Raw genomic sequence first — 12695 nt, 5'->3', positions numbered from 1 at the left:
AGGTGCTTCTTTCGCCCATCCTGGGTGTTCTGGTCCATAAAAAATCTCCAAAATGTTTCCCGGTGTTTGGACTCCGCTTGATATTGATTTCCTGCGATGTAAAAAACAAGCAAAAAACAGCGACTGGCGCTAGGCACTGAGTCAATAGGTTAGTCCCAAAAAATGATATAAAGTTGCTATAAAATGATTGTAAAACATCCAAGAATGATAATATGACAGCATGAATACTTCATAAATTATAGATACATTGGAGACGTATCAGCATCCCCAAGCTTAATTCCTACTCGTCCTCGAGTAGGTAAATGATAAAAGAAATAATTTATGAAGTCTGAATACTAGCAAAGTGCACAAGTTTGATCAATGATAGTTTCAATCACTTTTCCTAGCATCATAACAGCAATTCTTTCTTATAAAACTTCTCATGTTAAAGTAGCAACCAATTCACATGTTAAGGTTCAAACAACGAATTTTCTTGAAACCCAACAACCTATGTTGTCAGTCACCAAGCAATTGCAATTCAACTTATTCAACAGAGTTTATGTAAGAGCTCACATACTCAACCATCATATAGTCTTCTATGATTGCTTACACTCACCGCGTACACATGAGCAAAACATTTCAACCGGACACATAGAAATATAGGGGCTTATTGTTTTGCCTCCCAACATATTCACCTCAAGGGTGATCAACAATAATAACTCATGCTACCCATATTCAACTGGACATATGTGCCTAGATCTTTCCTCACCACATGATGCTTGCCAAAGGAGAAAAATAAAAAGGAGTAGAGAGAAAACTTTGACTCTTGCATACAAGTAAATACATAAAGTAAAAGATAGGCCCTTCGCAGAGGGAAGCAGAGGTTGCCATGCGCTTATTTGTTTGTATGCTCAACCCCTTAGTGCAAAAGAAGATCACATTATATTGCCCCTTATGATAGCAACCTTTATTATGCAGTCTGTCGCTTTTATTCCTTGCCATCACAAGTTCGTAGAACGCTCAATTTTCTCTTACCCTAAATGATCTAACACTTTTAGAAGCAATTTTTATTGCCTTATTGCACTGATGACAACTTACTTGAAGGATCTTATTCAATCCTTAGGTAGGTATGGTGGACTCATGAAAATAAGATTTGGGTTTAAGGGTTTTTGGATGCACAAGTAGTATCTCTACTTGGTGCGGAATTTTTGGCTAGCAAAGATGGGGGGAAGGACCACATGTTGAAGGATCTATGACAATATAACTTCTATGTGAATATGAACAAACATAAACCATTACGTTGTCTTCCTTATCCAATGTCAACAATTTTTTCATATAATATTTTGATGGGGGCTCATAATCACAAAATATTTCCAAGATAGTGTATTTGCATGTGAAAGTTCTCTTCCTTATACTAATTATTTGTGAATTGCTTGTATGACCAAAATTGTGAGTGTCAAGCCTCAAAATATTTCACTTTCTAAACCCAATGTGAAGCACTAAGCATGATATGATTTCAACTTCATGACATTCAATTTATTCAACAATTTACTCATAGGATATAAGTGGAGCACAAGAGAAATTCCAAACAAAAGAGTTGCGTTGACGGGATGTGAATGCCGCTTACTTAGCCTCCTTGGCAACTATTTGAGGACTCTATTTTATTTAAAAACTTTTCAAATCTAAGTATTTTATTAAAACATCAAGTAAAACAAAAATAAAATGAAATTCTAAGAATAGCACAATTCATGTGAAGAAGCAAAAACTTAAGCTCAACCGATACTAACCAATAATTGTTGAAGGAAAAAGGTGGGATGCCTACCGGGGCATCCCCAAGATTAGATGCTTGAGACTTCTTGAAATATTATCTTGGGATGCCTTGGGAATCCCCAAGCTTGAGTTTTGTATCTCCTTAATTCCTCTCATATCACGGTTTCCCTAAATCTCAAAAGCTTCATCAACACAAAACTCAACAAGAACTCGTGACATAAGTTAGTATAAACCAATGCAAAAACCTTATCATTCTCTACTGTAGAAAATCACTAAAATTATTATTCAACACTGCATACTAAATTCCTCTGCGTATTTAATACACCTATCCTCAAATAGATTCATTAAACAAGCAAGCATATGCAAACAATGCAAACATAACAGCAATCTGCCAAAACAGTACATTCTGTAAAGAATACAAGAGTATCAGTACTTATTCAACTCCAAACATTATGAAATTCTACAAAACTGTATCAAATTTATCAGAGCTTATTATTCAAATAGTTTCAACATTTTATCACATTCTGACTTTCCTCGGGAATTTTCGCAACATCGATAAACTTTCTGTTTTCAAACAGCAACATGTATACTTGCAAGATAAGCATGGCAAAGGCTATCAATGCCACTTTTATTGAAATAAAAGATGCAAAACATTATTCTAAATAACAGAAAGCAAATTCTTAACAAAATAAATTGATGCTTTAAGCAAAACACATGTCATGTGACGAATGAAAACATAGCTCCAAGTGAGGTTACCGATAATGTTGGAGACAAAAAAGGGGATGCCTTCCGGGGCATCCCCAAGCTTAGTTGCTTGGATATTCCTTGATTATCTTGGGGTGCCCTGGGGCATCGACAATATTAGAGCCTTTCATGCCTTATTCTCCTCATATCGATATCTCACCCAAAACATGAAAACTTCAATCACACAAAACTTAACGGAACTTCGTGAGATAGGTTAGTATGATAAAGAGCAAACCATTTCACTTTTGGTACTGTCAAAGACAAGATTAACAATTGTTCTCACACAATTCCTACTGTAGCATATCATTTCCACAATTTATATGAGCAATATAAGCCATAGAAACTAGAAAACAAGCGAACTATGCATTGAAAACAGAATCTGTCAAAAGGTGAACAGTCTGTAATGATCTGGATAACTACCATACTTCTGCTAATCCAAAAATTATGAAAAACTTAGAACCACGTGAGAAATTTGTGTATTAAACTTATTCAAAAAGAATCAACACAAAATCACTCTCCTGTTAAAAATAAGAATTATTTTCGTGAGCACAAAAGTTTCTGTTTTGCAGCAAGATCAAATCAACTATCACCCAACTTGATCCCAAAGGCTTTACTTGGCACTTCATTGAAACAAAAGCAATAAAACATGATCAATACAGTAGCCCAAGCATGTGAGCACATAGAAAAAGTAGGTATAAATGTTGGGTTGTCTCCCAACAAGCGCTTTTCTTTAATGCCTTTTCAGCTATGCATGATGATTTCAATGATGCTCGCATAAGAGATAAGAATTGAAACATAAAAAGAGCATCATGAATCACATGTCAAGCACATTTAAGTCTAACCCACTTCCTCTGCATATGGATTTTGTGAGCAAACAATTTATGGGAGCAAGAATCAACTAGCATAGGAAGGCAAAACAAACGTAACTTCAAGATTTTCAACACATAGAGAGGAAACTTGATATTATTGCAATATGTAGATGCATATGTTCCACTCTCTAATAATTTTCAGTAGCATCATGAATGAATTCAACAATATAACTATCACATAAAGCATTTTTTTCATGATCCACAAGTATAGAAATTGTATTACTCTCCATGTAAGCAAATTTATTATCATGAATAGTAGTGGGAGCAAACTCAACAAAATAACTATCATGGGATTGAAAATTAAAATCATGATGACAAGTTTCATGGTTATCATTATTATTTATAGCATACATGTCATCACCATAATCATCATAGATAGGAACTTTGTTGTCATAATCAATTGTGACTTCTTCCAACATAGTGGAATCATCATTAAATAAAATCATGACCTCTCCAAATCCACTTTCATCAATATAATCATCGTAAATAGGAGGCATGCTTTCATCATAATAAATTTTCTCATCAAAACTTGGGGGACTAAAAACATCATCTTCATCAAACATTGCATCCCCAACCTTATGGTTTTGCATATCATTAGCATCATGAATATTCAAAGAATTCATACTAACAACATTGCAATCATGCTCTACATTCAAATATTTTGTGCCAAACATTTTATTGACTTCTTCTTCTAACAATTGAGCATAACTTTCCTTTCCATCATTTTCAAGAAAGATATTATAAATATGATCAATAATATGATGCAACCTCAATTCCATTTTTATATAATTTTCTTTTATAAACCAAACTAGTGATAAAACAAGAAACTAAAATATTCAATTGCAAGATCTAAAGATATACCTTCAAGCAGTCACCTCCCCGTCAACGGCGCCAGAAAAGAGCTTGACGTCTACTACGCAATTTTATTCTTGTAGACACGCATTGGGCCTCCAAGCGCAGAGTTTTGTAGGACAATAGCAATTTTCCCTCAAGTGGATGACCTAAGGTTTATCAATCCGTGATAGGTGTAGGATGAAGATGGTCTCTCTCAAACGACCCTGCAACCAAATACAAGAAATCTCTTGTGTCCCCAACACACCCAATACAATGGCAAATTGTATAGGTGCACTACTTTGGCGAAGAGATGGTGATAAAAGTGTAATATGGATGGTAGAAATATATTTTTATAATCTGAATAAATAAAAACAGCAAGGTAGCAAATAGTAAACGGGAACAAAACGGTATTGCAATGCTTGAAAACAAGGCCTAGGGTCCGTACTTTCGCTAGTGCAATCTCTCAACAGTGCTAACATACTTGGATCATATGATTATCCCTCAAAGTGCAATGAAGAATCGCTCCAAAATTCCTATCTAGCGGAGAACATAAGAATAAATTGTTTCTAGGGTATGAAACCACCTCAAAGTTATTCTTTCCGTTTGATCTATTCAAGAGTCCGTACTAACATAACACAAAGCTATTCTTTCCGTTTAATGTATCATAGAGATCATACTAAAATAACACCAAAGCAATTTCATATTCATAATACTCAATCCAACAAAAATAACTTGAAGGAGTGACCCAAGATTTCTACCCGAGAAACAAAGACAAGAACATGCATCAACCCCTATGCATAGATTACCCCAATGTCACCTCGGGAATCCGCCAGTTGAGTGCCAAATCATATATCAAGTGAATCAATACGATACCGCATTGTCACCACGAGTATTCAACTGCAAGACATATATCAAGTGTTCTCAAATCCATAAAAGTATTCAATCCGATAAAAACGAAATCTCAAAGGGAAAAACTCAATTCATCACAACAAGATAGAGAGGAGAAAACACCATACGATCCGACTATATTAACAACGCCCGCGATACATCAAGATCGTGACATCTCAAGAACACAAGAGAGAGAGAGATTAAACACATAGCTACTGGTACAAACCCTCAGCCCCGAGCGTGGACTACTCCCTCCTCATCATGGTGGCCACCGGGATGGTGAAGATGGCTACCGGAGATGATTCCCCCCTCCGGCAGGGTGCCGAAAAGGGTTTAGATTGGTTTTCAGTGGCTAAAGAGGCCTGCGGCGGCGGAACTTCTGATCTACGTTCACCACGACGATTTCTGGAATTTTTGGGAATTTATAGCGTAAAGAGGGGTGCGGGAGGCCACCGAGGTGGGCACAACCCTAGGTGCTTCTTTGGCCCATCCTGGGTGTTCTGGTCCATAAAAAATCTCCAAAAAATTCGCGGTGTTTGGACTAAGTTTGATATTGATTTCCTGCGATGCAAAAAACAAGCAAAAACAGCACCTCGCACTGGGCACTGGGTCAATAGGTTAGTCCCAAAAAATGATATAAACTTGCTATGAAATGATTGTAAAACATCCAAGAATGATAATATAACAGCATGAATACTTCATAAATTATAGATACGTTGGAGACGTATCAACGACCCACCACCCGCCTTCTTCGTCTTCTCCGGCCTTCCAGCGCCAGCCGCCAGAAGCGGCAACCCCGAGAAGTTCAAGAAGCTGGCTTGAGAAGCCACCGCCAAGAACTTCCCCCCGGCAAATCGCTCTACCGGCGAGAAGACCAGGTGCAGATGATGGTGCTGCCGGCGTTGCCTGGTGATGGTGCGCCCAACGTCTAGTTAGCCCCGTCCCCGTCGTCCTCCCCATCAGTCTCCTCCTCGTCACTATCGCTCGAGGAGGAGCTTTCGTCATAGGTCAAGCTCTCCGCGCAGCACCCTAACCGGATTCCCGAGCGCCCAAAGACCTTGATGGAGAGCAAGTCAGCCTCCACTAGCTTGAAGCGAAGGATGTTCCCTTTTATCAAGCAATGGGCACGTGCGAAGGTTTTCAAACAGCGACGAAGAAGCATTACATGAGGGGCGGGGAACTCTATGTTCACCCACATGTCGCCATTAGAACAACCCCTCATGTGAAGCCTCAACCTCGGCGATTGGTCGACCTCCAGCACCCTTGCGAATGGCTCGGGAAGGCGAAGATGGCTACGGGGTGGTTCACGCAACCCCAAGATAAACTCTAGCACTGTGTCTCCGGCATGACCACTTGACGAAGCAGGAGGAGAAGGTGGCGCCGCAGCTGCTCCACTAATGCGTCCACTTCTGCCTCGACCACCTCGCCAACCACGACCCCGTCCAGCACCTCCGCCTTGGGCGCTTGGCTCTTCCTTAGCCGCCGCAGCTCTCTGGCGAGAGGAAGATCTCGTTGCCTCTGCAGGGGGGTCGCCGCGACCACGCCCTCTTGGCATGATGGTGGATGAAGAACAAGAAAGAAGAGAAGATGCAAAAGGATGCCCCTCTTTCTCCTCCCGATCCTCCTTTTATAGCCAAGCAGGAAGGGCTGGAGGCTGGCTCTATACCCTCTTCGAAGAGCCCCTTCGATTTCGGCTCATTAATACCATGGGCAGCGAGCGGAGTCGTCGACCGCCCTCCCCGCGCTAATCAAAGGCGCATGGGTATCTCCCATGGCACACCTTTCCATATCCCACGCATCCGCCTCCTACCCCGCGCCATGCATGCGGCGTACGTGGCGAAAAAGGCGGGCGTAGTAGGAGGCGTGAAACGGCGGTTACCATCCCGTGAATAAAGGCTATTCACGGGCCGCTGCAAGCACGACATACGAGAAGATTACAGCAGTCGACCGCTGCCACGTGTGCCCGTGCATTGTTTGGACCAGGCCTGGGGGCTCCTGTCGGCGTACAAAAGTTTGGGCCTTTAGCACCCCATATTTGTGCATGGGCAGTCATAGCCACACCCGCGATGAGGCCTGGAGAGGGCGATCAAGGATAGTAATAAGATCACTAGAGAACAGAAGACGAGCTGGACCTCCGGCAAGATCCTTGCTGGGACGGCTTGCGAGACCCCGGCAAGATCATTGTCGGGACGACTTGCAGTGCACTAACAAAACTACCACCATTGAGGTTGGGAACTCTGACACCATCGACAATGTCGAGGCCAAGACCCAGGGGCGTGTGCGTAGCGGCATGCAGATCTTTGTGAAGACTAAAAGACAAAGTTCTCGGTAAGGTCCTTGTTGGGGACATGGGAGGCCCGATAAGACTCGCCGGGGACGGTTGCAAGGCCACGACAAGACTCGGCCGCCCAGTCACCACCCCAGCACAGTGGCTGGCCTGGCAGCCTAGCAAGCACCTGCGTGGTGGCGTGCAGATCATCCTGAAGATCCTGCCACCTCTCTAGCATAGCAGTTGGCCAGCCAACTTGGCAATGCATGCCTCGTCGGCCTGGATGCGTGTCGAGACGGGGCGAGGCGGCGATGGATGGGACGGGATCTATTCCCGTCCCCGATAAAGCTCGGGGGCACTTAAGCAGTGCATTTAATGCGTTTGTCCCAAGACGCCGATGATAAACACAGACACTGTAGCTACTTTACACCTCCTGTATGCCACTGTGGCAACCCCTTGGACATATAAAAGGAGGCCAACGGCGTACTGGAGGAGGATTCATACTCTTGAACCTCTCGGCCCAGCTTGCATGCATAGCAGCTAGCCGAAGCTCAAGAACACAGAATATATACTCAAGCAGGACTAGGGTTTTACGCTTCTCAGCGGCCTGAACCTGGGTAAAAATCCGTCATGTTGATCACTAGATCTGCTCTTTGCACACCCCTCTTCCCTGCCTAACCGTAGAAGGGATCCACGTGATCCCGCAGGTGTCATTTCGCCGACATATGACAAAAACTGGATGCACTTCGTGTACAAACTGGACAATCTCCTTCAAAGTATTAGGGTTTTAGACAAAAACTCATTTATTAAAAAGGGATTTCATTTTTTAACTTATTTTAACTCCAGAGTTTTTGTGCGTTCAATATGCACCATTCAAAGCCACATCATCAATTTTCAACCCTTTTCTGACTTCATTTCTTTTTTCATGTATTTAATGATTTTTTGAGCTAAATGACCGTGAAATTGAAAACACGACAAATGAGCTTTGAAAAGGTTGAAACTTGGCATGGTATCATAATTTCAGCCATATATCATGTGCTAAAAACTTGAGAGAGTTAAGTCAAAAACTAGATGCACTTCGTGTACAAAGTGAACAATCTCTTTCAAAGTATTAGGGTTTCGGACGAAAACTCATCTATTGAAAAGGGATTTCATTTTTTTACTTATTTTAACTCCAGACTTTTTGTGCGTTCAATATGCACCATTCAAAGCCACATCATGAATTTTCAACCCTTTCTGACTTCATTTCCTTTTTTATGTATTTAATGATTCTTTTTAGCTAAATGACCATGAAATTGAAAAACACTACAAATGAGCTCTGAAAAGGTTGAAACTTGGCATGGTATCATAATTTCACCCACATAGAATGTGCTAGAAAGGTGAGAGGGTTACGGCTGTATGCACTTCATGTACAAACTGGACAATCTCTTTCAAAGTATCATGGTTTCTGCCGAAAACTCATCTATTACAAAGGGACTTCATTTTTTAACTTACTTTCACTCTATACTTTTTGTGCGTTCAATATGCACCATTCAAAGCCACACCATCAATTTTCAACCCTTTTGTGACTTCATTTGCTATTTTTCATACATTTAATGATTGTTTTGAGCCAAATGACCATGAAATTGGAAAGCACCACAAATGAGCTCTGAAAAGGTTGAAACTTGGCATGGTATCATAATCTCACCCATAGCATGAGCTAAAAAGTTGAGAGGGTTACGAGAAAAACTGGACGCACTTCGTGTACGAACTGGACAATCTCCTTCAAAGTATTAAGGTTTCGGACGAAAACTCATCTATTACAAAGGGATTTCATTTTTTTACTTATTTTACCTCCATACTTTTTGTGCGTTCAATATGCACCATTCAGAGCCACGTCATCAATTTTCAACCCGTTTCTGACTTCATTTCCTTTTTTCATGTATTTAATGATTTTTTTGAGCTAAATGACCGTGAAATTGAAAAGCACTACAAATGAGCTCTGAAAAGGTTGAAACCGGGCATGGTATCATAATTTCACCCACAGAATATGCTAAAAAGTTGAGAGGGTTACGGCAAAAACTGGATGCACTTCGTGTACAATCTGGACAATCTCTTTCAAAGTATCGTGGGTTCTGACGAAAACTAGACTATTACAAAGGGACTTCATTTTTTAACTTATTTTCACTCTATACTTTTTGTATGTTCAATATGCACCATTGAAAGCCACACCATCAATTTTCAACCCTTTTCTGACTTAATTTGCTATTTTTCATGCATTTAATGATTGTTTTGAGCTAAATGACCCTGAAATTGGAAAGCACTACAAATGAGCTCTGAAAAGCTTGAAACTTGGCATGGTATCATAATTTCACCCACATAGCATGTGCTAAAAAGTTGAGACGGTTACGGCAAAAACTGGATGCACTTCGTGTACAAAGTGAACAATCTCTTTCAAAGTATTACAGTTTGGGACGAAACTCATCTATTACAAAGGGATTTCATTTTTTAACTTATTTTAACTCCAGATTTTTTGTGCGTTCAATATGTACCATTCAAAGCCACACCATCAATTTTCAACCCTTTTCTGACTTCATTTGCTATTTTTCATGCATTTAATGATTGTTTTGAGCTAAATGACCCTGAAATTGAAAAGCACTACAAATGAGCTCTAAAAAGGTTGAAACTTGGCATGGTATCATAATTTCACCCACATAGCATATGCTAAAAAGTTGAGCGGGTTACGGCAAAAGCTGGATGCACTTCGTGTACAAAGTGAACAATCTCTTTCAAAGTATTAGGGTTTCAGACGAAAACTCGTCTATTACAAAGGGATTTCATTTTTAACTTATTTTAAGTGCATACTATTTGTGCGTTCAGTATGCACCATTCAAAGCCACTTTGTCAATTTTCAACCCTTTTCTGACTTCATTTCCTTTTTCATGCATTTAATGATTGTTTTGAGCTAAATGACCGTGAATTTGAAAAGGCACTACAAATGAGCTCTGAAAAGGTTGAAACTTGGCATGGTATCATAATCTCACCCACATAGCATGTGCTAAAACGTTGAGAGGGTTACGACAAAAACTGTATGCACTTCGTGTACAAACTGAACAATCTCCTCCAAATTATTAAGGTTTCGGACGAAAACTCATCTATTACAAAGGGATTTCATTTTTTTACTTATTTTAACTCCATACTTTTTGTGCGTTCAATATGCACCACTCAGAGCCACGTCGTCAATTTTCAACCCTTTTCTGACTTCATTTCCTTTTTCATGTATTTAATGATTTTTTGAGCTAAATGATCATGAAATTGAAAAGCACTACAAATGAGCTCTGAAAAGATTGAAACTTGGCATGGTATCATAATTTCACCCACAGAATATGCTAAAAAGTTGAGAGGGTTACGACAAAAACTGAATGCACTTTGTGTACAATCTGGACAATCTCTTTCAAAGTATCACGGTTTCTGACAAAAACTCATCTATTACAAAGGGACTTCATTTTTTAACTTATTATCACTCTATACTTTTTGTACGTTCAATATGCACCATTCAAAGCCACACCATCAATTTTCAACCCTTTCTGACTTCATTTTCTATTTTTCATGCATTTAATTATTGTTTTGAGCTAAGTGACCCTGAAATTGAAAAGCACTACAAATGAGCTCTGAAAAGGTTGAAACTTGGCATCGTATCATAATTTCACCCACATAGCATGTGCTAAAAAGTTGAGAGGGTTACGGCAAAAACTGGATGCACTTCGTGTACAAAGTGAACAATCTCTTTCAAAGTATTAGGGTTTCGGACGAAATCTCATCTATTACAAAGGGATTACATTTTTTAACTTATTTTAACTCCAGACTTTTTGTGCGTTCAATATGTACCATTCAAAGCCACAGCATCAATTTTCAACCCTTTTCGGACTTCATTTGCTATTTTTCATGCATTTAATGATTCTTTTGAGCTAAGTGACCCTGAAATTGAAAAGCACTACAAATGAGCTCTGAAATGGTTGATACTTGGCATCGTATCATAATTTCACCCACATAGCATGTGCTAAAAAGTTGAGCGGGTTACGACAAAAACTGGATGCACTTCGTGTACAAAGTTAACAATCTCTTTCAAAGTATTAGGGTTTTGGACAAAAACTCATCTATTACAAAGGTATTTCATTTTTAACTTATTTTAACTACAGAATTTTTGTGCGTTCAATATACACCATTCAAAGACACATCATCAATTTTCAACCCTTTCTGACTTCATTTCCTTTTTTATGTATTTAATGATTTTTTGAGCTAAATGACTGTGGAATTGAAAAGCAGTACAAATGAGCTCTGAAAAGGTTGAAACTTGGCATGGTATCGTAATCTCACCCACATAGCATGTGCTAAAAAGTTGAGAGGGCTACGACAAAAACTGGATGCACTTCATGTACGAACTGGACAATCTCCTTCAAAGTATTAGGGTTTCGGACGAGAACTCATCTATTACAAAGGGACTTCATTTTTTAACTTATCTTAACTCCGGACTTTTTGTGTGTTCAATATGCACCATTCAAATCCACATCATCAATTTTCAACCCTTTTCTGACTTCATCTCCTTCTTTCATGTATTTAATGATATTTTTGAGCTAAATGACCTGAAATTGAAAAGCACTACAAATGAGCTCTGAAAAGGTTGAAATTGTCATGGTATCATAATATCACACACATAGCATGTGATAAAAAGATGAGAGGGTTACGGCAAAACTGGATGCACTTCGTGTACAAAGTGAACAATTTCTTTCAAAGTATTAGGGTTTCAGAAGAAAACTCATCTATTACAAAGGGATTTCATTTTTAACTTATTTTAACTCCGGACTTTTTGTGCGTTCAATATGCGCCGTTCAAAGCCACACCATGAATTTTCAACCCTTGCTGACTTCATTTCCTTTTTCATGCATTTAATGATTTTTTAGCTAAATGGCCCTAAAATTGTAAAGCACTACAAATGAACTCTAAAAAGGTTGAAACCTGGCATGGTATCATAATTTCAGCCACATAGCATGTGCTAAAAACTTGATAAGGTTACGGCAAAAACTGGATGTACTTTGTGTACAAACTAGACAATCTCTTTCAAAGTATCATGGTTTCGGACGAAAACTCATGTATAACAAAGTGATTTCATTTTTAACTTATTTTAACTCCAGACTTATTATGCGTTTAATATGCACCATTCAAACCCACATCATAATATTTCAACCCTTTTCTGAATTCATTTCCTTTTTTCATGGATTTAATGATTGTTTTGAGCTAAATGACCCTGAAATTGAAAAGCACTACAAATGAGCTCTGAAAAGGTTGAAACTTGGCATGGTATC

This window comes from Aegilops tauschii, chromosome 4, assembly GCF_002575655.3.
Source record: "Aegilops tauschii subsp. strangulata cultivar AL8/78 chromosome 4, Aet v6.0, whole genome shotgun sequence".
Classification (NCBI taxonomy): Eukaryota; Viridiplantae; Streptophyta; class Magnoliopsida; order Poales; family Poaceae; genus Aegilops; species Aegilops tauschii.
Note: the sequence above shows the minus strand (reverse complement) of the source record.